The 25268-nt window shown below is 39.3% G+C and overlaps 1 pseudogene across 1 annotated transcript; it reads right to left on the bottom strand.

The window, feature by feature from the left end:
- Positions 1–985: 985 nt before the first annotated feature.
- Positions 986–5537, bottom strand: LOC309834124 (uncharacterized protein C2orf78-like; annotated as a pseudogene). The gene is made up of 2 exons: positions 5468–5537; positions 986–2442 (listed from the first exon to the last, which is right to left on the bottom strand). The product of its transcript is annotated as an uncharacterized protein C2orf78-like (transcript).
- Positions 5538–25268: the final 19731 nt, after the last annotated feature.

Raw genomic sequence — 25268 nt, 5'->3', positions numbered from 1 at the left:
AGTTTGATCTCATCCACCAGTAACCTCAGGATGCTGTGCTCTGAAAGCCAGGTTGGCCGCCTGCGGGCACTTGCAGATACTGAGGACTTTGGAGGCATTTGGGCCTGCAGTTGAGGCCTTGTACCTCCACATGTGATGTGACCTCAGCCCTTTGCTGCACCTCTCTAAGTGAAGTGGCACAGGAATACTGGCCTTGCCTGTCGTTGCCAGGATTAACTGAATAGTGCATTAGCTGCCCTGGTGCTTAGGTGTGGAGTACATGGTGATTTACATACCAGGGCCTACTCGTGGGCCTCCTGATGCAGCAGTTCCTTGGCTGTGCCCCTGTCGTCAGCTGCCCCTAGGATAACTCTGAGCCCTAGCCACCTCTCTGGTAGATTTCCTATTCCCCCACTATAATCACACCTGGATAAGGCAACTCAAACCTTTCAGAGATGTGTCCTGAACCTCCTGTTTTCTTAAATACCTATCTGGTGGTTGTGAGACTTAAGGCCAACCTCCCCAAGAGAGTTTTTCTATTTCTCCTAGTGAACCTAGACTCACCTTCTGTCATCTTAAACTCTACTCAAATTTTGTTCTTTCACCCCTGACCACTCACCATGCTTTTTACTTCTTCCATTTCATCCCCACTCCTGCTTCCTTTCATAAATCCATAAATGTCTTTTGGCCTTCCTAGCCCTGGACAAACTTCCTTTCTCTTTCCTCAGTTTTTACCTATTTCCTTCATTCTCCCATCCAACTTTCAGTCCTCCCTTTCTCATGCAGAATTTGATTCCAACCCCATCAAAAAACAAAAATCACGCCACAATTGGCAGCATCTCAATATTCAAAAGTTTTATTACTCACCTATTAATTCTATTACATTTATTTATTCAGTTTTATTGTGTTAAAATATATCAAAATAAATAGAGAAATTTATACCTGTCTTATCTGTATATGGAAGAGCAGCTGGTCCCCAAGGTGGCACCAACACTCCTAGCAGCTCTTACTTTACATATCCGTAGTAGTCAGCAATTTCCATTTCTTTTTCCCTCTCAATGAAAAATTGCACTTTCCCCAAAGAGGTGTATTTGGCAGCATTCTCATGTTGTTGTTGAGCCCGTCTCTTCATGGCCTCCCGCTCTGGCCTCTGCTCGTGTTCGATGGGCTTTGACATTACTGGCTCAGGAACATTGGGTTCCTTCCATGGAACTGGTTGCTCGCTGAAGTCTTGGAGTAGAAATGGGGTTTGGAGCTTGGGTGGGGACTGGCGCTTAGTCACAGCAGGGGGAACAGGCTCCCGCTGGAGAGAAGTGCAAGATGAAGTTCCATAGGGTGCAGGCCTAGGAGCAGCAGACTGAGGGACACTAGGCTGCGTATGGTCGGTCCAACCCGTTTGGGTTGGTTAGTCATAGTTGGCTGAGATGGTTTGGCAGGACCTGGCAAAGAGGCAGGAGCTGGGTGGGATGAACTCACTGCAGGAGGTTGAGCTGAGTTAGAAGCAGCCTGGGCACAGTCAGCCAGAGCAGGCCAATGAGAGAACAGAGACTGTGGCCTCCGAGGAGCAGGTCGAGATTGAGGCTTGTCCCAGGCAGAAAACGGCAGAGGTATCAACTTGACCTTCCCAGGAGGCGGCAGCTCCTACTGGGATGGAGATGGACACTCTTTTTCAGCTCTGCTGTCTGGTTTCTGGGCTTCGACTTGAGGTTTCTCAGGACTCTTACCCTCAGGTGGGGTATGCCTCCATGGCTGGATAGCTGGGGGTGTTTAGGGTTGCTTGAATTTCCCAAGACCCGACAGGAAGAGAGCTCAGTTTTCTTATCATTCTTCTCCCCCAGTGCATGAAGAACCTTCACAGACCCCAGCCTGCACATGCCTAGGGAGGTTCGAGGCTTTTTAAAGCTCTCTTGGATAAGCTCAGTTTGCTGCTTCCTTCGCTTCGTCTGGAGAATTGTTGGCTTCTCTCCTGCCTTGACTTTGTTCCCTGACTGCTTTCTCTCTTCAGCCTTCTTCCTTCGTTTGGTCCTTGAGGTGCTTTCCTGCCCGTGGCTCTGAGTATTGCTGATCTTTCTGGATGCAGCTTTCTGAGGTTTGCCTTTGGAATGCTTGGCCGTGTTCACAGGAGCGCTGTCCCTGACTGCAGCATGGCATAGAAGCACTTCTCCCCCTAACAGGCACTCTGGATTCTTTGGCTGGATTTTGGCCTTGGTAGCACCACTGATAGGCTCAGAGGCTTTATGTTTGTTCTTCCTGGTTGAGCAGAGGGAACCTTTATGACACTTGGCTTTTGCTGCACCTGATTCACCTTAATGGCTCTGTTGTCTTTGGCTTTGATCATGTTGGGACTTTTGGATTGATCAAGATCTTTCAAAGAATTAAAGAGCTGCAGAAGGTGAATTTCCTCTGCCAGTGTAGTAATGTCTGCAAAACCACTGCTAGATTCCATCCCATTTTCAAGTGTCCCTAGGTCTGATATGAGAATTGCTACTATGGCTTTTTTTGATTTCTATTTGCATGGAATATCTTTTTCCATCCCCTCACTTTCAGTCTGTATGTGTCCCAAGGTCTGAAAGGGGTCACTTGTAGTCAGCATATATACAGGCCTTGTTTTTGTATCCATTCATCCAGTCTATGTCTTTGGGTGGAAGCATTTAATCCATTTACATTTGAGGTAATTATTGATAGGTATGTTCCTATTACCATTTTCTTAATTGTTTTGGGTTTGTTATTGTAGGTCTTTTCCTTCTCTTGTGTTTCCTGCCTAGAGAAGTTCCTTTAGCATTTGTTGTAAAGCTGATTTGGTGGTGCTGAATTCTCTTAGCTTTTGCTTGTCTGTAAACATTTTAATTTCTCCATCGAATCTGAATGAGATCCTTGCTGGGTAGACTAATCTTGATTGTAGGTTTATCCCTTTCATCACTTTAAATATGTCCTGCCATTCCCTTCTGGCTTGCAGAGTTTCTGCTAAACCATCAGCTGTTAACCTTATGGGCATTCCCTTGTATATTATTTGTTGCTTTTCCCTTGCTGCTTTCAATATTTTTCCTTTGTATTTAATTTTTGATAGTTTGATTAATATGTGTCTTGATGTGTTTCCCCTTGGATTTATCCTGTACAGGACTCTCTGTGCTTCCTGGACTTGATTGACCATTTCCTTTCTCATATTAGGTAAGTTTTCAACTATAATCTCTTCAAATATTTTCTCATACCTTTTCTCTTTCTCATCTTCTTATGAGACCCCTATAAGTTAAATGTTGGTGCATTTAATGTTGTCCCAGAGGTCTCTGAGACTGTCCTCAATTCTTTTCATTCTTTTTTCTTTATTCTGCTCCATGGTACTTATTTCCACTATTTTATCTTGCAGGTCACTTATCTGTTCTTCTGCCTCAGTTATTCCACTATTGATCCCTTCTAGAGAATTTTAAATTTCATATATTGTGTTGTTCATCATTGTTTGTTTCATCTTTAGTTCTTCTAGGTCCTTGTTAAACATTTCTTGTATTCTCTCCATTCTATTTCCAAGATTTTGTAACATCTTTGCTCTCATTACTCTGAATTCTTTTTCAGGTAGACTGCCTATTTCCTCTTCATTTGTTTGGTCTGGTGGTTTTTACCTTGCTCCTTCATCTGCTGTGTGTTTCTCTGTCTTATTTTGCTTAACTTACTGTGTTTGGGGTCTCCTTTTCACAACCTGCAGGTTCATATTTCCCGTTGTTTTTGGTGTCTGCCTCAGTGGCTAAGGTTGGTTCAGTGGGTTGTGTAGGCTTCCTGGTGGAGGGGACTAGTGCCTGTGTTCTGGTGGATGAGGCTGGATCTTTTATTTCTTGTGGGCAGGACCACCTCCAGTGGTGTGTTTTGGGGTGTCTGTGAACTTATTATGATTTTAGGCAGCCTCTCTGCTAATGGGTGTGGTTGTGTTCCTGTCTTGCTAGTTGTTTGGCACGGGGTGTCCAGCACTGAAGCTTGCTGGTCATTGAGTGGAGCTGGGTCTTAGTGTTGAGATGGAGATATCTGGGGGATCTCTCACCAATTGATATTATGTGGGGCTGGGAGGTCTCTGGTGGTCCAATGTCTTGAATTCAGCTCTCCCACCTCAGAGGCTCAGGCCTGACACCCAGCCAGAGCACCAAGATCCTGTTAGCTACATGGCTGCTAGTGTTGGAGGGTCTCCCGCAGAGGTGGAGGGCAGCTGTGGCTCACCACAGGGGCAAGGACACTCGATAGTCTATTTTTATTTGTGAATTATTCCAAGAGGTTTTTTCATAAAATCCATACATGAAAGTAACCAAAAATTAAATGAAGTTCTCAGCAGTTCATTGTTTAACATTAAGGACACTAATACACTTGATAATTTCAGATAGTTTCAGAATATGATATCATATAATCTATTATTTGGTTTTGTATTATTTAATATTACATACATTTTTGATTCAAAAATAGTATCCTTTCCAAGTTATCCAGCCAAAACACTCTCAATGTTCATATTAAATTCCAATATTTTACTTTTTAACTCTTTTAAAGTTCTTAATCATTTTTTTCCATAAAATTAACACACTTCAAAATCATCACAATTTACTTGCAGCATTTTAGTTTTCCAATAATGAATATACATTTATATTTCACTGGACTTTTAAAATTTTAACAAGAAGAACACTTAAGGAGATTTTTCACTGCAAGTTATATCTAGCTTGACAATTTACTACTTGAAATAAAAATAATATATTTAGATATTAATATTTATAATATTCAGATATTGACGATAAATTCAAACGTTATTGTTGGTACCCCACCCAAATGCCATAAGCATTCATACTTCAAAAAGGGGCAAGTGGAATTTTTCTAAACAAGAACCCTGTAACTCTCCCCGTGAAGGCCTTCTCTAATCACAGGAGTCCACTCAGCCAGTGCACAAGGCAGAGCAGACCAGAAGTACTGAGGTGTTAAGACACTCTCCTCACCCCCTAAAATCTCTCTATCAAAAATTGATGGGATTTGGTAGATAGATACCTCAGCTACTCATCTCTCTGTTGGGATAACTCTGAGGTAAGATCTACTCTATCCACCAGAGTTCTGCTACAGAATTGAGACCTAATTGTCTAGTAATAACAAGTTCAATAATATGCCTGCATTGGCTTCCTTCTTTTCCTTGTATCACTTCCCACTCACCCACTAGTGCTCCCAAATAAACAACTCATGCCCACATCCTTTCCTCAAGGTCGGCTTCTAGGGAAACCCAGCCTAAGACATATACAATCATGAAATCACACACACATTAGAAATGCCAGAAATGACATTAAAGTAGGATCTTTTATAAGCCATTAGCTTGAGGTTTACAAAGGTGGAAAATTTTAATCTGAAAAAATTTAAACCTGTATCAGTTGTCTAATGTTACAATAAGAAATCATCCCCAACTCAGTGATGTGAAACGATGATTCATTGTTTATCACAATTCTGTTCATTGGCTATGCAGTTTTTCCTCTCCTTTTACCTGGATGACTCATGCAGTTGCCTTCAGGAAGAGTCAGCTGGGCTTGAAGGTCCAAGTTGGCCTCACTCATGTATGCAAATCGAGCAATTGATGCTCGTTGTTGGCTGGAGTGACTTGATTTTCCTGCCTGTGGTCTCTCATTGTCCAGTAGACTACATCCTTACATGGAAGTCCCAAGACAGCATTCCAAGAGAACAAAGACAGAAGTGACAAGGCCACTAGAAAGCTAGATTCTGGAACTAGCAAACACCACTTCAACTACATTCTACTGGTAAAAGCAAGACACAAAGGTTAGCCTGAGTTGAGAGAGTAGGGTTATAGCCTTTATCTATTAATAAAAAGAGCTGGAAAATGTTATGCCTATGCTTCCAATCTACCAAAAATCCAACAGTCTTTGTAGCAGAAACCAGCTAGATATTCACTAATCCTACTTTCACTTTCCGGACATGAAACAGAACTGTATCTCCCAGCCTCCCTGTAGGTAGATTGCTGTGGAGCACAGGCTCCGGACGCACAGGCTCAGTGGCCGTGGCTCACGGGCCCAGCCGCTCCGTGGCATGTGGGATCTTCCCGGACCGGGGCACGGACCCGTGTCCCCTGCATCGGCAGGCGGACTCTCAACCACTGCGCCACCAGGGAAGCCCAAATATCCTGACTAATAAAGACTTTTGAGGACCAAAAGAATGAATCTCAAATAATGAAATGTAGGACATGACAGAAGTCTGGTGATAAGAGATTTTTTTGTTGCTGTTTTTGTTGGAGATTAAGGAGAAAATTCCCCCTCATTTTATACCATGTTAGCAGTCTTCTCCCTACTTAGGACATCTATTAGTCCCTTGGGCTCCGTTAGTCCCAAGGAAAATACAGATGACCAAACTTCCTATTGTGGCAGAGATTCAACTGCACAATATATATTTCTGACAGTTCAATTTCACAATTAAACTACTACTATTCATAAAGAAGAGATGGCTGGTAGGAGCACATGCAAACATCTGGGGAGGTGAGCTTATGACTAGCTTAGAAAAACACTACCTTTGATGATAATGTCCAAAATTTACTTTCATGCACTCTCACACTCTCCTTATCTCTCATGTCACCTCTTAGATATATTCCTCTCTATTAGAACAACATTCATAGAGTTTCACTCTGAAAGACCTTGCCAACTCCTTTAGATGTTAGTTTTCCCTTTGGTTTGTAGCTGAAGTGACTTGGTCATATGATAAAGGATATCAAGTGGGTCACTAAGACATTTTTATCCACTTTCTAGAGCAAAAACTCCTCCAAATGTTTTAAAGATGCAAACCTGTGCCTTTTCATGTCTGGCAAGAAGAAAAATCTTCCCAGACCAGGATGATCTATCCAAGGTCTATTTATTTTTCCAAATTCCTCTGTTTATGTGTTCTCAGATGACTAATGAGGCCAATCTGGAGCTGGCAGATTTTGCCACAATTTAGACAGATGGTTTCAGTATATGTGTGTAAAGAAAGTTGGAAATGTGAAAATAAAGATATGTTTTGTACCATTCTGAGTTTTTCTAAGAGAACAAAGATAAAATGACAGCAGCATGGAAAGGTTTCAGTGTTACTAAACCATACAATGTGATCCTCTTACCTTAGGAGCCTCTGGAATAACTACTGAGAATCACTACACTAACATATATATGGTTTCTTTAGTCCAAACACTTGGGAAAATCTAAACATATGCTCTAGTCATTGCTTTAGAAAGCTTGTATAAGCAATATTAAGTGAACTGTTGCTGATAAAAATGTGACCTCACTCCAAACCTGAGCCCTTCCTAGAACTGAAGCAAAACAAAGTATTTCTGGGCAATTTGAAATATAAGCAGGGCTGCCCATTTTCAGGTCTTTGCATGGATGACACATTTCTAAACCTTCTACTTTAATCTAGTTATCCAAATTTTAGTGTAATCTCTCTTAGATGCGAAACCCTAGAAGCCTTCATAAGTTTCCAATTTATTGCACAGAGCCAGCAATATGAAGACACATTCATTTATTCATGCATTCATTCATTCTTTCATGTATTATCAACTAGTACTCACTGAATACTTTTTTTTTTTTTTTTTTGCGGTACGTGGGCCTCTCACTGTTGCGGCCTCTCCCATTGCAGAGCACAGGCTCCGGACGCGCAGCAGCATTTTTTGCTGCTGATGGCTGTAATGGTAATAACAACAAGGAAGTAGTAGAATGGAGGAGAGAAAGAAGAAGAAACCAAGTATAATAAGCAGCCCTGAGACATTACTCAGAAATGTGTGACACATGAGTACCATTAATGGTAATTTGCTAAGCATTTAAGCTACTTGTGGTGGTGGAAGAGACAAGGGTTGTGTATGGATCTTGGATGCAGGCGTGAGGAATAGAACATCTACATGTGCTTACAAGGCCCTATGATGCAGGATAGAAATAAGACTTAGAAGAGTGGGGAACAAGGAACATTGTGGTCCATGGGGTGGCTAGCCATGCACTGTTACAGTGAAGCTCCAAGTGAGTTTCAGGTTCTAGTTTCTGACTTGGATATCCAGGTCATTATGAAGATATGTTTTTCAAGGTAGGAGAATAGAAAAAGTACTATTTAATATTTTTGTTAGCTAGATTTATAAATTTTAAGTGGCATAGATTATAAGAACTTCTATTTCTACACTAGCCCCAATCCCACTCACAGATTGCATGTGTTTGGGAGCCTCTTCATCAAAGAATCAAAAGCTTTTTCAGACCAGGCTCTGGTTTCTTTGGTAGTAATATTCCCTCATAATCTTTGTAGGCATTTGACCTATTTGTTTTCAGTTAGTTCCTGTATACGTAACCACAGCCAGAAGTTTCCCTCCCATTTCTCTTTCTCTCAATATAATTGTTTCTACCTTGAGATGATTTGAAACAGTGGGTTTAGGTGGGTAGTCAATACTGTTTATCTGATCTTTGACACTGGGTTATCTGACAGTTTCTGAATAACATGTAATGATAGGGAAGTGTTAAAGGCTTGAGGCCCACCCCTGTAAAACTGGTTTCATCAGCACAACCCCTAATAACTAGCCCAACTTCAACTCTCTCTTATAGAACTTTGCTAAATGTAGCAAAAAGAAGCCAGCACACATCAACAGTGTAATTTTTCTGACAAATTTAGCTAGATAAAGACTCTGTTGACATATGGCCTGCCTTCCAAGGTATTGCAGTTGAGAATTTTATCAAACGTTTTACTAAAGCATAACACAGATCACCAGCTTTCTAGCTTATCGTGTGTGCCCCACTCCTTAAGACCAAATGCTAAGCTAAATGTCAGGACAGTGGCCCAATTTTAAGTATCGATTTCCATATTCATTGTAGAAAACAAACTCAATTACGTGAGACCCAAAATACAGTGCTTGAGCAAGAGTCAAGTTCATTTGTCTCTTACATAGCAGTCCAGTCCTTCAATCAGGTAGCTTTGACGTTTTCAACATGCAACTTTCAACTCTACGTCTAAAAGTGACCATTCCACTTCTCATCACCTCCCAAGTGACAGAAAGAAGGAAATGGGTAATGGCAGCATAGACACATTCATATTAATGATAAGCACAGAAATATATACTTTCTATGTTCATCAGATTGGACTGGACTTACATGGCCACACGGGGTCGCAAGGATAGTGGGAATATGTAGATGTTACTTGTGTAGCCATGTGTCTAGCTAAAACTGCAGTGTTCTATTACTAAAGAAGAAGACAGGGGCTTCCCTGGTGGCGCAGTGGTTCAGAGTCCGCCTGCCGATGCAGGGGACATGGGTTCATGCCCCAGTCTGGGAGGATCCCGCATACCGCGGAGCGGCTGGGCCCGTGGGCCATGGCCGCAGAGTCTGTGCGTCTGGAGCCTGTGCTCCTCAACTGGAGAGGCCACAGCAGTGAGAAGCCGGCGTACTGCAAAAAAAAAAAAAAAAAAAAATGAAGAAGAAGACAGATGTATAGTGATGGAGAATCAGCAGTCTCTATTACCATTACTCATTAGGTCAGAATAGGAGCCAAGAGAGGAAAAAGGAGTAAAAAAACTCCCAGAGAGAAGCAATGCAAATGACTAGGTAGGAACGTTCTCCTGAGCTGATTTTTAGTTTGACACCCTGAAGCTGTCAGCTCGTTAGGAAGAGTTTCCTCTACACCGAGGCCTCCCTTTCGTCTTCCAAGAGGACACTTTCCCAAATTACAGAAAAGCCCATCTGCCACTTGGAAGTTTCAATGATTAGACTCATTCTCCATTGTTCTGTCAGACACACGTACCACAAATAAAGAGGCTCTTCTGCGTCTGTGCAGTAGTAGCTCAGAAGAGCTCAGAGAAGGGCGAAAAACTCACGTAATCTGGAATACTTTTACAAAAGAAGTAGGACTTGAGGTGAATGCAAAGGAATAAAGAAGGACAGAAGGCTTCTGTGAGGATTGATCAGAGGAGCTATCCCTGCTGCTCAGACTTTGCAGGTCTGCACAAGCTTAGAGAGAATGACTCAGAGGCAGGTAAATCAGGACTGGTTTCTACAATAAAGTTCCCAGGTTGAACTTCACCAGGTTACTTAATCTCTCTGTTCCTCAGTTTTTTCATCTGTAAAATGTGAACAACATTACCTCATAGGGTTGTTTTGAAGATTTCAATGAAAGGATGCATTTAAAGTGCTAAGATAATGTGCCTTACACATGGTGTATGTTTAATATAAATGTTACCTAAAACCATGTATCTTGGTGCTTTTATTTAAAGCATAACAGATGGACAGAAAAAATATTTTTATTCATAGTAATATTTTTCACTGCCTCTAACATTGTGACTGGAATGACACAGAAGTCATTCAATAAATAAGTGAATGAATTAGTAAATGAAAACATTTTGAAACCCATTAAAGTAAGCAACCTACACAAGGTTTCCCTGGCTTCTCAAGTTTCTTAGTTGTTCTTAAATAGTGGCTCAAAAATGAAGAATTTATGTTAAATATGTGAGCCAATATACATAATTCTATCTGAACAAAGAAAGACAAAACTGCTTATTAATTTACAGTGAAGCCATAATATCAGTCTGGGAAAACCAAACATGCAGCAGCACTGAAATTTTCTAGAACACACACACAAAGAATCCTGAAGTTTCTTGAAAATGGAGCCATCTACAGGCCATATCAGTTTACCATCAAACAAAACTCATTCTTTGAATTAGTCATCACAGAACAGGAAGGCTTTTTTCTTTAATGTCTTACTATTCTTATTTTTTTTTTTTGTTATTCTCATTCTTCTTCTTCCAAATATATAGCTCCAGTTCCAAAGCATATCCAGAACACAACCAGTTTTTTCTACCTCCACCACCAGCTTGTGCCAACATCAATTCTCCTTGGATCTGTGCAGTAATCTAACTTATCTCCTGCTTCTGCCCTTGACCCACACAAGTCCATGCACAACAGAGTCACAGCATCCTTTCACAGTAAATTAAGTTTCCATTACATTTAAAACTTAATGAATGTCTACCATAAGTTATACACAATTTCAAGTATTGGTGTTAAAGTGATAACAAAGACATTGTACCTGTTTTGTGAAGAAAACAGAAAAAATTATGGAAAAATCATTATATCCACTATAATAAAGGTAAGACCAGAATGAATGATGAAGAATTATACAACTAACTTCCTTAAAAATGACAGAGCATTTAAGCTGGTTCTTGAAGGACAAGCAGACTACTACCTTCCCAGTCAAATAATAAGAATGGTAGGAATAAGGCAATAGCTGTCATTTAGCTGGGATTGACTACTACCAGACACAGGGCAAAGTGCTTAGATGCATTACCTCACTTAATCCTTACAGCTACCCAAATAAGTAGACATGTTATCTCATTCTGCAAAGGCAAAAGCTGAGAGTTACCAGGGTTAGGTAAATTTGCCTAGGTATACACAGTATTGGATCTGAGAGCTGAATCCAGCGTGTTATGGAAGCCTGCATTCTTAAGAACTAGGCAATACTCCCTCTATGAAAGGCAGAGACAGAGATCCTGGTGACAAAGCTACTGCAACAAAAAGAAGATTCTGAGTATCTATTCTGCAGCCCTTTCACTGACCAGAGTCCTAGAGCTTTAAGATGCCTGTGATTATTTAAATGAATGTCAATGCCAATGACATTGTCCTGCCAATTGCCAATGTCCTGCCAATCCCTGCCAAAAATATAAATTTTGACATTGCAACACACATACGCACAGAGAGATACACCTGCTGCATGAGACTCTGAAAGCAAGAGGCTATAACCAGAACATTAGCCCCATATGGGCAAGCACTCTGTGTTATCACTATGTGTCCCCAGTGTACCAACTTGGCATTTAGCGAATGTTAAACAAATGAACAGATGAACTGAGACTCTGACTGCATTTTAAATATCCAGTTACAAACTGAAAGGTAAGAAGTGCCATCGCAGGACAACAGATTGCACAACAGATTGTACATGGTGCCCAACAGTTGATGGCTTTTATTTTCAAGGATTTGAATATTAAATAGGCAATTGAGCAAGGATTTGAAATTGGCGAAATCGTTATAGATTAGGTAAGTCTTGTTCATTTTAAGTCTAATTTTATAAACATGCCTCTCACCAACTTCAGTCAGGGACATGCATAATAAATACATGTTTTGCTGATAATCATTCAGGTAGAGTTTTTCCACCGATAGAGCCAGTAGTAACCATAACAGGGGGCACAGCATAGTGACATCAGTGGACACTGAGTTCCTAAATGTTACGGTAAAAAAAACAAAGACCTTGAAATGAGAAGAAATGGGACATCTCAGTGTTCACGAAGACAAGCCCACCAGTTTTAACTTATTCAGTTTCAAGTAACAGAAAGCTTTCTCAAACTGGCTGAAACAATGATTGCCTCTTGTAAGTGATATATTTAAGAGGTGTGCCCAACTTTAAGAATCACTGGACCCAACGCCTCAAAAAATATCATTAAGATATTGCTTGTCTCTCCAGCCTTGCTTCAGCATTCCTCTGTATTTGGCTGCATTCTCAGATAGGTTCCCATTTGGAGCTAGCAAAATGGGTTTCAAGCAGCTTCAAACTTATATTCTATTAACTTAGCGAGCCTGGTGAGTAAAGAAACCTCTTTTCCAATAATTCTAGCTCATTAGTCCGTGGATTTCCTCTTATGTCCCCGCTTGTATCATTTGCCCATCCCTGAACCAATCACTGTGACCAAGATCATGAAGCCATTGCTCTGACTGGTCAGGATTGAGCCATGTACTTATGGCTGGAGTCCAAGGATAGGGTCAACTCTGCCCACATGATATAGACTGAGAGTTAAAGAGGACTAATTCTCTAAATACAACTTATCTAAATAAAACACAGAACAGTGGATGCTGGGTTTAAAAAAATACACAATAGAAAAAAGGATATGAATGGTAGAAGCTGAAAATATGGAAAAGCATGTTGAATGTGACCTGACTAGGACTGACTCCTGACTGAATCGGGGCGGGGGGTGGGTGGGTGGGAAGAGGTGGGAATGGAAGAGAAAAGGTTACCCTAAGCCTGTTAGACCACAAACAGTCATTAAGCATTACATTAAGGAGTTTGACCAAGTTGTAATTTGATGGCAATGCTGTGAAAGGAAATCATTCATCATTTGGTTGTGGGTGACTGAATGAATGCATATATGTGCATGAAAAAAGAAACGAAAGAATAAACAAATGTGGAACAATTTTTTTGTTTGTTTGTTTTTACTGTACTTTATTAAGTAGCTTCTTCTTGAACATAGACAATTACCATCTTGATACAGTTTTTTTTCCTAATCAGTAGCTTTTTTTTAAACATCTTTACTGGAGTGTAATTGCTTTACAATGGTGTGTTTGTTTCTGCTGTATAACAAAGTGAATCAGCTATATGTATACATATATCCCCATATCCACTCCCTCTTGTGTCTCCCTCTCACCCTCCCTATCCAACCCCTCTAGGTGGTCACAAAGCACGGGGCTGATCTCCCTGTGCTATGAGGTTACTTCCCACTAGCTATCTATTTTACATTTGATAGTATATATAAGTCCATGCCACTCTCTCACTTCATTCCAGCTTACCATTCCCCCTCCCTGTGTCCTCAAGTCCATTCTCTACATCTGCATCTTTATTCCTGTCCTGCCCCTAGGTTCTTCAGAACCATTTTTTTTTTTTAGATTCCATATATACGTGTTAGGATACGGTATTTATTTTTCTCTTTCTGGCTTACTTCGCTCTGTATGACAGTCTCCAGGTTGATCCACCTCATTACAAATAACTCAATTTCGTTTCTTTTTATGGGTAATATTCCATTGTATATATGTGCCACATCTTCTTTATCCATTCATCAGTCGATGGACACTTAGGTTGCTTCCATATCCTGGCTCTTGGAAACAGAGCTGCAATGAACATTGTGGTACATGACTCTTTTTGAATTATGGTTTTCTCAGGGTACGTGCCCAGTAGTGGGATTACTAAGTCATATGGTAGTTCTCTTTTTAGACTTTTAAGGAACCTCCATACTGTTCTCCATAGTGACTGTATCAATTTACATTCCCACCAACAGTGCAAGAGGGTTCCCTTTTCTCCACACCCTCTCCAGCATTTACTGTTCGTAGATTTTTTGATGATGGCCATTCTGACTGGTATGCGGTGATACCTCATTGTAGTTTTGATTTGCATTTCTCTAATGATTAGTGACGTTGAGCATCCTTTCATGTGTTTGCTGGCCATCTGTATATCTTCTTTGAAGAAATGTCTATTTAGGTCTGCCCATTTTGGGATTGTGTTGTTTTTTTTTTTTTTGATATTGAGTTGCATGAGCTGCTTGAAAATTTTGGAGATTAATCCTTTATCAGCTGCTTCATTTGCAAATATTTTCTCCCATTCTGAGGGCTCCCTTTTCGTCTTCTTTATGGTTTCCTTTGCTGTGCAAAAGCTTTGAAGTTTCATTAGGTCCCATTTGTTTATTTTTGTTTTTATTTCCCTTTCTCCAGGAGGTGGGTCAAAAAGGATCTTGCTGTGATTTATGTCCAAGAGTGTTCTTGCTATGTTTTCCTCTAAAAGTTTTATACTGTCTGGACTTACATTTAGGTCTTTAATCCATTTTGAGTTTATTTTTGTGTATGGTGCTAGGTAGTGTTCCAACTTCACTCTTACACGTAGCTGTCCAGTTTTTCCAGCACCACTTATTGAAGAGGCTGTCTTTTCTCCACTGTATATTCTTGCCTCCTTTATCAAAAATAAAGTGACCATATGTGTGTGAGTTTATCTTTGGGCCTTCTATCCTGTTCCATTGATCTATCTTTCTGTTTTTTGTGCCAGTACCATACTGTCTTGATTACTGTAGCTTTGCAGTATTGTCTGATGTTAGGGAGCCTGATTCCTCCAGCTTCATTTTTCTTTATCAAGATAGCTTTGGCTATTTGGGGTCTTTTGTGTTTCCATACAAATCTGAAATTTTTGCTCTAGTTCTGTGAAAAATGCCGCTGGTAGTTTGACAGGGATTGCACTAAATCTGTAGATTTCTTTGGCTAGTATAGTCGTTTCCACAATGTTGCTTCTTCCAATCTGAGAGTATGGTATATCTCTCCATCTGTTTGTATCATCTTTAATTTCCTTCATCAGTGTCTTATAGCTTTCTGCATACAGGTCTTTTGTCTCCTTAGGTAGGTTTATTCCTAGGTATTTTATTCTTTTTGTTGCAATGGTAATGGGAGTGTTTCCTTAATTTCACTTTCATATTTTTCATCATTAGTGTACAGGAATGCAAGACATTTCTGTGCATTAATTTTGTATCCTGCTACTTTGCCAAATTCATTGATTAGCTCTAGGAGATTTCCGGTAGCATGTTTAGGATTCTCTATGTATAGTATCATGTCATCTGCAAACAGTGACAGTTTTACTTCTTCTTTCCTGATTTGGATTCCTTTTATTTCTTTTTCTTCTCTGATTGCTGTGGCTAAAACTTCCAAAACTATGTTGAATAATAGTGGTAAGACTGGGCCCCTCCCTCCCCCCGGCCTGAGTGTGCCAGAGCCCCCAAATCAGCGGCTCCTTTAACCCCGTCCTGTCTGAGCAAAAAACAGACGCCCTCCAGCGACCTACACGCAGAGGCAGGGCGAAATCCAAAGCTGAGCCCCTGTGAGCTGTGAGAACAAAGAAGAGAAAGGGAAATCTCTCCCAGCAGCCTCAGAAACAGCGGATTAAAGCTCCACAATCAACTTGATGTACCCTGCATCTGTGGAATACATGAATAGACAACGAATCATCCCAAATTGAGGAGGTGGGCTTCGAGGGCAAGATCTATGATTTTTTTCCCCTTTTCCTCTTTTTGTGAATGTGTATGTGTATGCTTCTGTGTGAGATCTTGTCTGTATAGTTTTGCTTCCACCATTTGTCCTAGGGTTCTATCCGTCCATGGTTTTTTTACAATTTTTTTCTTAATAATTAATTTTAATTTTAATAACTTTATTATACTTTACCTACTTTCTTTCTTTCTTTCTTTCTTTCTTTCTTTCTTTCTTTCTTTCGTTCTTTCCTTCCTTCCTTCCTTCCCTCCTTTAGACAACGAATCATCCCAAATTGAGGAGGTGGTCTCTGAGAGTAAGATTTATGATTCTTTCCCCTTTACCTCTCTTTGTGAGGGTGTATGTGTATGCTTCTGTGTAAGATTTTGTCTGTATAGCTTTGCTTCCAACATTTGTCCTAAGGTTCTATCCGTACCTTTTTTTCTAAATAATTATTTTTTAGTTCAATAACATTATTATACTTTATTTTATTTTACTGTATCTTCTTTCTTTCTGTTTTTTTTTCCTTCCTTCCCTCCTTCCTTCCTTCCTACCTCCCTCCCTCCCTCCTTTCTTTCCTTCTTGCCTTCTTTCCTTCTTTGCTTCTTTCTTTCTTTCTTTCTTCCTTCCTTCCCTCCTTCCCTCCCTCCTTTCTTTCTTTCTTTCTTCATACTTCTACTAATTCTCTCTACTTTTTCTCCCTTTTATTCTGAGCCGGGTGGATGAAAGGCTCTTGGTGCTCCAGCCAGGAGTCAGGGCTCTGCCTCTGAGGTGGGAGAGCCAACTTCAGGACACTGGTCAACAAGAGGACTCCCAGCTCCACATAATATCAAACGGCGAAAATCTCCCAAAGACCTCCTTCTTAACACCAGCACCCAGCTTCACTCAACGACCAGCAAGCTACAGTGCTGGACAACCTATGCCAAACAACTAGCAAAACAGGAACACAACCCCACCCATTAGCAGAGAGGCTGCCTAAAATCATAATAAGGCCACAGACACCCCAAAACACACCACCAGATGTAAACCTGCCCACTAGAGAGACAAGATCCAGCCTCATCCACCACAACACAGGCACTAGTCCCCTCCACCAAGAAGCCTACACAACCCACTGAACCAACCTTAGCCATTGGAGACAGACATCAAAAAACAGCGGGAACTACAAACCTGCAGCCTGCAAAAAGGAGACCCCAAACACAGTAAGATAAGCAAAATGAGAAGACAGAAAAACACACAGCAGGTAAAGGAGCAAAATAAAAATGCACCAGACCTAACAAATGAAGAGGAAATAGGCAGTCTACCTGAAAAATAATTCAGAATAATGATAGTAAGGATGATCCAAAATCTTGGGAAATAGAATGGACAAAATGCAAGAAACAGTTAACAAGGACCTAGAAGAAATAAAGATGAAACAAGCAACGAGGAACACCACAATAAATGAAATTAAAAGTACTCTAGATGGGATCAATAGCAGAATAACTGAGACAGAAGAACGGATAAGTGACCTAGAAGATAAAAGAGTGGAAATAAATACTGCAGAGCAGAATAAAGAAAAAAGAATGAAAAGAACTGAGGACAGTCTCAGACCTCTGGGACAACATTAAACGCACCAACATTCGAATTATAGGGGTTCCAGAAGAAGAAGAGAAAAAGAAAGGGACTGGGAAAATATTTGAAGAGATTATAGTTGAAAACTTCCCTAATATGGGAAAGGAAATAGTTAATCAAGTCCAGGAAGCACAGAGAGTCCCATACAGGATATTTCCAAGGAGAAATACGCCAAGACACATATTAATCAAACTGTCAAAAATTAAATACAAAGAAAGCATATTAAAAGCAACAAGGGAAAAACAACAAATAACACACAAGGGAATCCCCATAAGGTTAACAGCTGATCTCTCAGCAAAAACCCTACAAGCCAGAAGGGAGTGGCAGGACATATTGAAAGTGATGAAGGAGAAAAACCTGCAACCAAGACTACTCTACCCAGCAAGGATCTCATTCAGATTGGATGGAGAAATTAAAAGCTTTACAGACAAGCAAAAGCTGAGAGAGTTCAGCACCACCAAACCAGCTTTACAACAAATGCTAAAGGAACTTCTCTAGACAAGAAACAGAAGAGAAGGAAAAGACCTATAATAACGAACCCAAAACAATTTAGAAAATGGGAATAGGAACATACATATCGATAATTACCTTAAATGTAAATGGACTAAATGCTCCCACCAAAAGACACAGGCTCACTGAATGGATACAAAAACAAGACCCTTATATATGCTGTCTACAGGAGACCCACTTCAGACCTAGAGACACATACAGACTGAAAGTAAGGGGATGGAAAAAGATATTCCATGCAAATGGAAACCAAAAGAAAGCTGGAGTAGCAATTCTCATATCAGACAAAATAGACTTTAAAATAAGGACTATTACAAGAGACAAAGAAGGACACTACAAAATGATCAAGGGATCGATCCAAGAAGAAGATATAACAATTGTAAATATTTATGCACCCAACAGAGGAGCACCTCAATACATAAGGCAAATACTAACAGCCATAAAAGGGGAAATCGACAGTAACACATTCATAGTAGGAGACTTTAACACCCCACTTTCACACATGGACAGATCATCCAAAATGAAAATAAATAAGGAAACACAAGCTTTAAATGATACATTAAACAAGATGGACTTAAATGATATTTATAGGACACTCCATCCAAAAACAACAGAATACAGTTTTCTCAAGTGCTCATGGAACATTCTCCAGGATAGATCATATCTTGGGTCACAAATCAAGCCTTGGTAAATTTAAGAAAATTGAAATTGTATCAGTATCTTTTCCAACCACAACGCCATGAGACTAGATATCAATTACAGGAAAAGATTTGTAAAAAATACAAACACATGGAGGCTAAACAATACACTACTTAATAATGAAGTGATCACTGAAGAAATCAGAGAGGAAATTAAAAAATACCTAGAAACAAATAACAATGGAGACACAACGACCCAAAACCTATGGGATGCAGCAAAAGCAGTTCTAAGGGGGAAGTTTATAGCAATACAAGCCCACCTTAAGAAGCAGGAAACATTTCGAATAAACAACCTAACCTTGCACCTCAAGCAATTAGAGAAAGTAGAACAAAAAATCCCCAAAGCTAGCAGAAGGAAAAAAATCATGTCAGAAATAAATGGAAAAAAAAATGAAGGAAACAATAGCAAAGATCAATAAAACTAAGAGCTGGTTCTTTGAGAAGATAAACAAAATTGATAAACCATTAGCCAGACTCATCAAGAAAAAAAGGGAGAAGACTCAAATCAATAGAATTGGAAATGAAAAAGGAGAAGTAACAACTGACACTGCAGAAATACAAAAGATCATGAGAGATTACTACAAGCAACTCTAGGCCAATAAAATGGACAATCTGGAAGAAATGGACAAATTCTTAGAAATGCACAACCTGACAAGACTGAATCAGGAAGAAATAGAAAATATGAACAGACCAATCACAAGCACTGAAATTGAAACTGTGATTAAAAATCTTCCAACAAACAAAAGCCCAGGACCAGATGGCTTCACAGGCGAATTCTATCAAACATTTAGAGAAGAGCTAACACCTATCCTTCTCAAACTCTTCCACAATATAGCAGAGGGAGGAACACTCCCAAATTCCTTCTACGAGGCCACCATCACCTTGATACCAAAACCAGACAAGGATGTCACAAAGAAAGAAAACTACAGGCCAATATCACTGATGAACATAGATGCAAAAATCCTCAACAAAATACTAGCAAACAGAATCCAACAGCACATTAAAAGGATCATACACCATGATCAAGTGGGGTTTATTCCAGGAATGCAAGGATTCTTCAATATACGCAAATCTATCAATGTGATACACCATATTAACAAACTGAAGGAGAAAAACCGTATGATCATCTCAAGAGATGCAGAGAAAGCTTTTGAAAAAATTCAACACCCATTTATGATAAAAACCCTGCAGAAAGTAGGCATAGAGGGAACTTTCCTCAACATATTAAAGGCCATATATGACAAGCCCACAGCAAACATCATCCTCAATGGTGAAAAACTGTAAGCATTTCCACTAAGATCAGGAACAAGACAAGGCTGTCCACTCTCACCACTCTTATTCAACATAGTTTTGGAAGTTTTAGCCACAGCAGTCAGAGAAGAAAAGGAAATAAAAGGAATCCAAATCAGAAAAGAAGAAGTAAAGCTGTCACTGTTTGCAGATGACATGATACTATACATAGAGAATCCTAAAGATGCTACCAGAAAACTACTAGAGCTAATCAATGAATTTGGTGAAGTAGCAGGATACAAAATTAATGCACAGAAATCTCTGGCATTCCTATATACTAATGGTGAAAAATCTGAAAGTGAAATCAAGAAAACACTCCCATTTACCATTGCAACAAAAAGAATAAAATATCTAGGAATAAACCTACCTAAGGAGACAAAAGACCTGTATGCAGAAAATTATAAGACACTGATGAAAGAAATTAAAGATGATACAAATAGATGGAGACATACACCATGTTCTTGGATTGGAAGAATCAACATTGTGAAAATGACTCTACTACCCAAAGCAATCTATAGATTCAATGCAATCCCTCTCAAACTACCACTGGCATTTTTCACAGAACTAGAACAAAAATTTCGCAATTTGTATGGAAACACAAAAGACCCCGAATAGCCAAAGCAATCTTGAGAACGAAAAAAGGAGCTGGAGGAATCAGGCTCCCTGACTTCAGACTATACGACAAAGCTACAGTAATCAAGACAGTATGGTACTGGCACAAAAACAGAAAGATAGATCAATGGAACAGGATAGAAAGCCCAGAGATAAAGCCACGCACATATGGACACCTTATCTTTGATAAAGGAGGCAGGAATGTACAGTGGAGAAAGGACAGCCTCTTCAATAAGTGGTGCTGGGAAAACTGGACAGGTACATGTAAAAGTATGAGATTAGATCACTCCCTAACACCATACACAAAAATAAGCTCAAAATGGATTAAAGACCTAAATGTAAGGCCAGAAACTATCAAACTCTTAGAGGAAAACATAGGCAGAACACTCTATGACATAAATCACAGCAAGATCCTTTTTGACCCACCTCCTAGAGAAATGGAAATAAAAACAAAAATAAACAAATGGGACCTAATGAAACTTCAAAGCTTTTGCACAACAAAGGAAACCATAAACACCACCAAAAGACAACCCTCAGAATGGGAGAAAATATTTGCAAATGAAGCAACTGACAAAGGATTAATCTCCAAAATTTACAAGCAGCTCATGCAGCTCAATAACAAAAAAACAAACAACCCAATCCAAAAATGGGCAGAAGACCTAAATAGACATTTCTCCAAAGAAGATATACAGACTGCCAACAAACACATGAAAGAATGCTCAACATCATTAATCATTAGAGAAATGCAAATCAAAACTACAATGAGATATCATCTCACACCAGTCAGAAAGGCCATCATCAAAATATCTAGAAACAATAAATGCTGGAGAGGGTGTGGAGAAAAGGGAACACACTTGCACTGCTGGTGGGAATGTGAATTGGTTCAGCCACTATGGAGAACAGTATGGAGGTTCCTTAAAAAACTACAAATAGAACTACCATATGACCCAGCAATCCCACTACTGGGCATATACCCTGAGAAAACCATAATTCAAAAAGGATCATGCACCAAAATGTTTATTGCAGCTCTATTTACAATAGCCCGGAGATGGAAACAACCTAAGTGCCCATCATCGGATGAATGGATAAAGAAGATGTGGCACATATATATAATGGAATATTACTCACCCATAAAAAGAAACGAAATTGAGCTATTTGTAATGAGGTGAATAGACCTAGAGTCTGTCATACATAGTGAAGTAAGTCAGAAAGAAAAAGACAAATACCGTATGCTAACACATATATATGGAATTTAAGAAAAAAAATTTTATGAAGAACCTAGGGGTAAGACAGGAATAAAGACGCAGACCTACTGGAGAACGGACTTGAGGATATGGGGAGGGGGAAGGGTGAGCTGTGACAGGGCGAGAGACAGTCACTGACATATACACACTAACAAACGTAAGGCAGATAGCTAGTGGGAAGCAGCCGCATGGCACAGGGATATCGGCTCGGTGCTTTGTGACCGCCTGGAGGTGTGGGATAGGGAGGGTGGGAGGGAGGGAGACGCAAGAGGGAAGAGATAGGGAACATATGTATATGTATAACTGATTCACTTTGTTATAAAGCAGAAACTAACACACTATTGTAAAGCAATTATACCCCAATAAAGATGTTAAAAATAAAAATAAATAGTGGTAAGTCTGGACAACCTTGTCTTGTTCCTGATCTTAGAGGAAATGGTTTCAGTTTCTCACCACTGAGAACGATCTTGGCTGTGGGTTCGTCATATGTGTCCTGTATTATGTTGAGGTACATTCCCTGTATGCCAACTTTCTGGAGGATTTTTATCATAAATTGGTGTTGAATTTTGTCAAAAGTTTTTTCTGCATCTATTGAGGTGATCATATGGTTTTTCTCCTTCGATGTGTTAATATGGTTTATCACATTGATTGATTTGCGTATACTGAAGAATCCTTGCATTCCTGGGATAAACCCCACTTGATCATGGTGTATGATCCTTTTAATGTGCTGTTGGATTCCTTTTGCTAGTATTTTGTTGAGGATTTTTGCATCTATGTTCATCAGTGAAACTTGCCAGTAGATTTCTTTCTTTGTGACATCTTTGTCTGGTTTTGGTATCAGGGTGATGGTGGCCTCATAGAATGAGTTTGGGAGTATTCCTCACTCTGCTATATTTTGGAAGAGTTTGAGAAGGATAGGTGTTAGCTCTTCTCTAAATGTTTGATAGAATTCACCTGTAAAGCCATCTGGTCCTGGGCTTTTGTCTGTTGGAAGATTTTTAATCGCAGTCTCAATTTCACTGCTTGTGATTGGTCTGTTTATATTTTCTATTTCTTCCTGGTTCAGTCTTGGAAAGTTGTGCTTTTCTAAGAATTTGTCCATTTCTTCCAGATTTTCCATTTTATTGGCATATAGTTGCTTGTAGTAATCTCTCATGATCCTTTGTATTTCAGCAGTGTCAGTTGTTACTTCTTCTTGTTCATTTCTAATTCTATTGATATGTCTTCTCCCTTTTTTTCTTGATGAGTCTGGCTAATGGTTTATCAATTTTGTTTATCTTCTTGAAGAACCAACTTTTAGTTTTATTGAGCTTTGCTATCATTTCCTTCATATCTTTTTCATTTATTTCTGATCTGATCTTTATGATTTCTTTCCTTCTGCTAACTTTGGGGTTTTTTTTTTTTTTTCGTTCTTCTATCTCTAATTGCTTTAGGTGCAAGGTTAGATTGTTTATTTGAGATATTTCTTGTTTCTTGAGGTAGGATTGTACTGCTATAAACTTCCCTCTTAGAACTGCTTTTGCTGTATCCGATAGGTTTTGGGTCATCGTGTTTTCATTGTCATTTGTTTCTGGGTATTTTTTTAATTTCCTCTTTGATTTCTTCATTGATCTCTTGGTTATTTAGTAGTGTGTTGTTTAGCTTCCAACTGTTTGTATTTTTTACAGTTTTTTTCCTGTAATTGGTATCTAGTATCATAGCGTTGTGGTTGGAAACGATACTTGATAAGTCAATTTTCTTAAATTTACCGAGGCTTGATTTGTGACCCAAGATATGATCTGTCTTGGAGATTGTTCCATAAGCACTTGAAAAGAAAATGTATTCTGTTTTTTGGGGATGGGATGTCCTGTAATTATCAATTAAGTCCATCTTGTTGCATGTGTCATTTAAAGCTTGTGTTTCCTTATTTACTTTCATTTAGGTTGATCTGTCCATTGGTGAAAGTGGGATGTTAAAGTCCCTTAGTATTATTGTGTTACTGTGATTTCCCCTTTTATGGCAGTTAGCATTTGCCTTATGTATTGAAGTACTCCTATGTTGGGTGCATAAATATTTAAAATTGTTATATCTTCTTCTTGGGTTGATCCCTTGATCATTATGTGGTGTTTTTCTTTGTCTCTTATAACAGTCTTTGTTTTAAAGTCTATTTTGTCTGATATGAGAATTGCTACTACAGCTTTCTTTTGATTTCCATTTGCATGGAATATCTTTTTCCATCCCCTCATTTTCATTCTGTATGTGTTCCTAGGTCTGAAATGTGTCTCCAGTATACTGCATATATATGGGTCTTGTTTCTGTATCCATTCAGCCAGTCTATGTCGTTTGGTTGGAGCATTTAATCCATTTACATTTAAGGTAATTATCAATATGTATGTTCCTATTACCATTTTCTTAATTGTTTTGGGTTTATTATTGTAGGTCTTTTCCTTCTCTTGTGTTTCCTGCCTAGAGAAGTTCCTTTAGCATTTGTTGTAAAGCTGGTTTGGTGGTGCTGAGTTCTCTTAGCTTTTGCTTGTCTGTAAACTTTTTAATTTCTCTGTCAAATCTGAATAAGATCCTTGCTGGGTAGAGTAATCTTGATTGTAGGTTTTTCCCTTTCATCACTTTAAATACGTCCTGCCACTCCCTTCTGGCTTGCAGAGTTTCTGCTGAAAGATCAGCTGTTAACCTTATGGTCATTCCCTTGTATGTTATTTGTTGTTTTTCCCTTGCTGCTTTTAATATTTTTTTCTTTGTACTAAATTTTTGATAGTTTGATTCATATGTGCCTTAGCGTGTTTCTCCTTGGATTTATCCTGTATGAGACTCTCTGTGCTTCCTGGACTTAATTGACTATTTCCTTTCCCATATCAGGTAAGTTTTCAACTATAACCTCTTCAAATATTTTCTGAGTCCCTTTCTTTTTCTCTTCTTCTGGGACCCCTGTAATTCAAATGTTAGTGCATTTAATGTTGTCTCAGACGTCTCTGAGACTGTCCTCAATTTTTTTCATTCTTTTTTCTTTTTTCTGCTCTGCAGTAGTTATTTCCACTATTTTATCTTCTAGATCATTTATTCGTTCTTCTGCCTCAGTTATTCCACTATTGATTCCTTCTAGAGAATTTTAAATTTCATTTATTGTGTTGTTCATCATTGTTTGTTTGCTCTTCAGTTCTTCTAGGTCCTTGTTAAACGTTTCTTGTATTTTCTCCATTCTATTTCCAAGATTTTGTATCATCTTTACTCTCATTACTCTGATTTCTTTTTCAGGTACACTGCTTATTTCCTCTTCATTTGTTTGGTCTGGTGGGTTTTTACCTTGCTCCTTCATCTGCTGTGTGTTTCTCTGTCTTTGCATTTTGCTTAATTTACTGTGTTTGGGGTCTCCTTTTCACAACCTGCAGGTTCGTAGTTCCTGTTGTTTTTGGTGTGTGTCCCCAGTGGCTTAGGTTGGTTTAGTGGGTTGTGTAGGCTTCCTGGTGGAGGGGACTAGTGCCTGTGTTCTGGTGGATGAGGATGGATCTTGTCTTTCTGGTGGGCAGGACCACGTCTGGTAGTGTTTTGGGGTGTCTGTGACCTTATTATGATTTTAGGTA

The sequence above is a fragment of the Grampus griseus genome (genome assembly GCF_964374135.1).
Source record: "Grampus griseus genome assembly, chromosome: 15".
NCBI lineage: Eukaryota > Metazoa > Chordata > Mammalia > Artiodactyla > Delphinidae > Grampus > Grampus griseus.
Note: the sequence above shows the minus strand (reverse complement) of the source record. Positions and strands in the feature narration are given on the sequence as shown.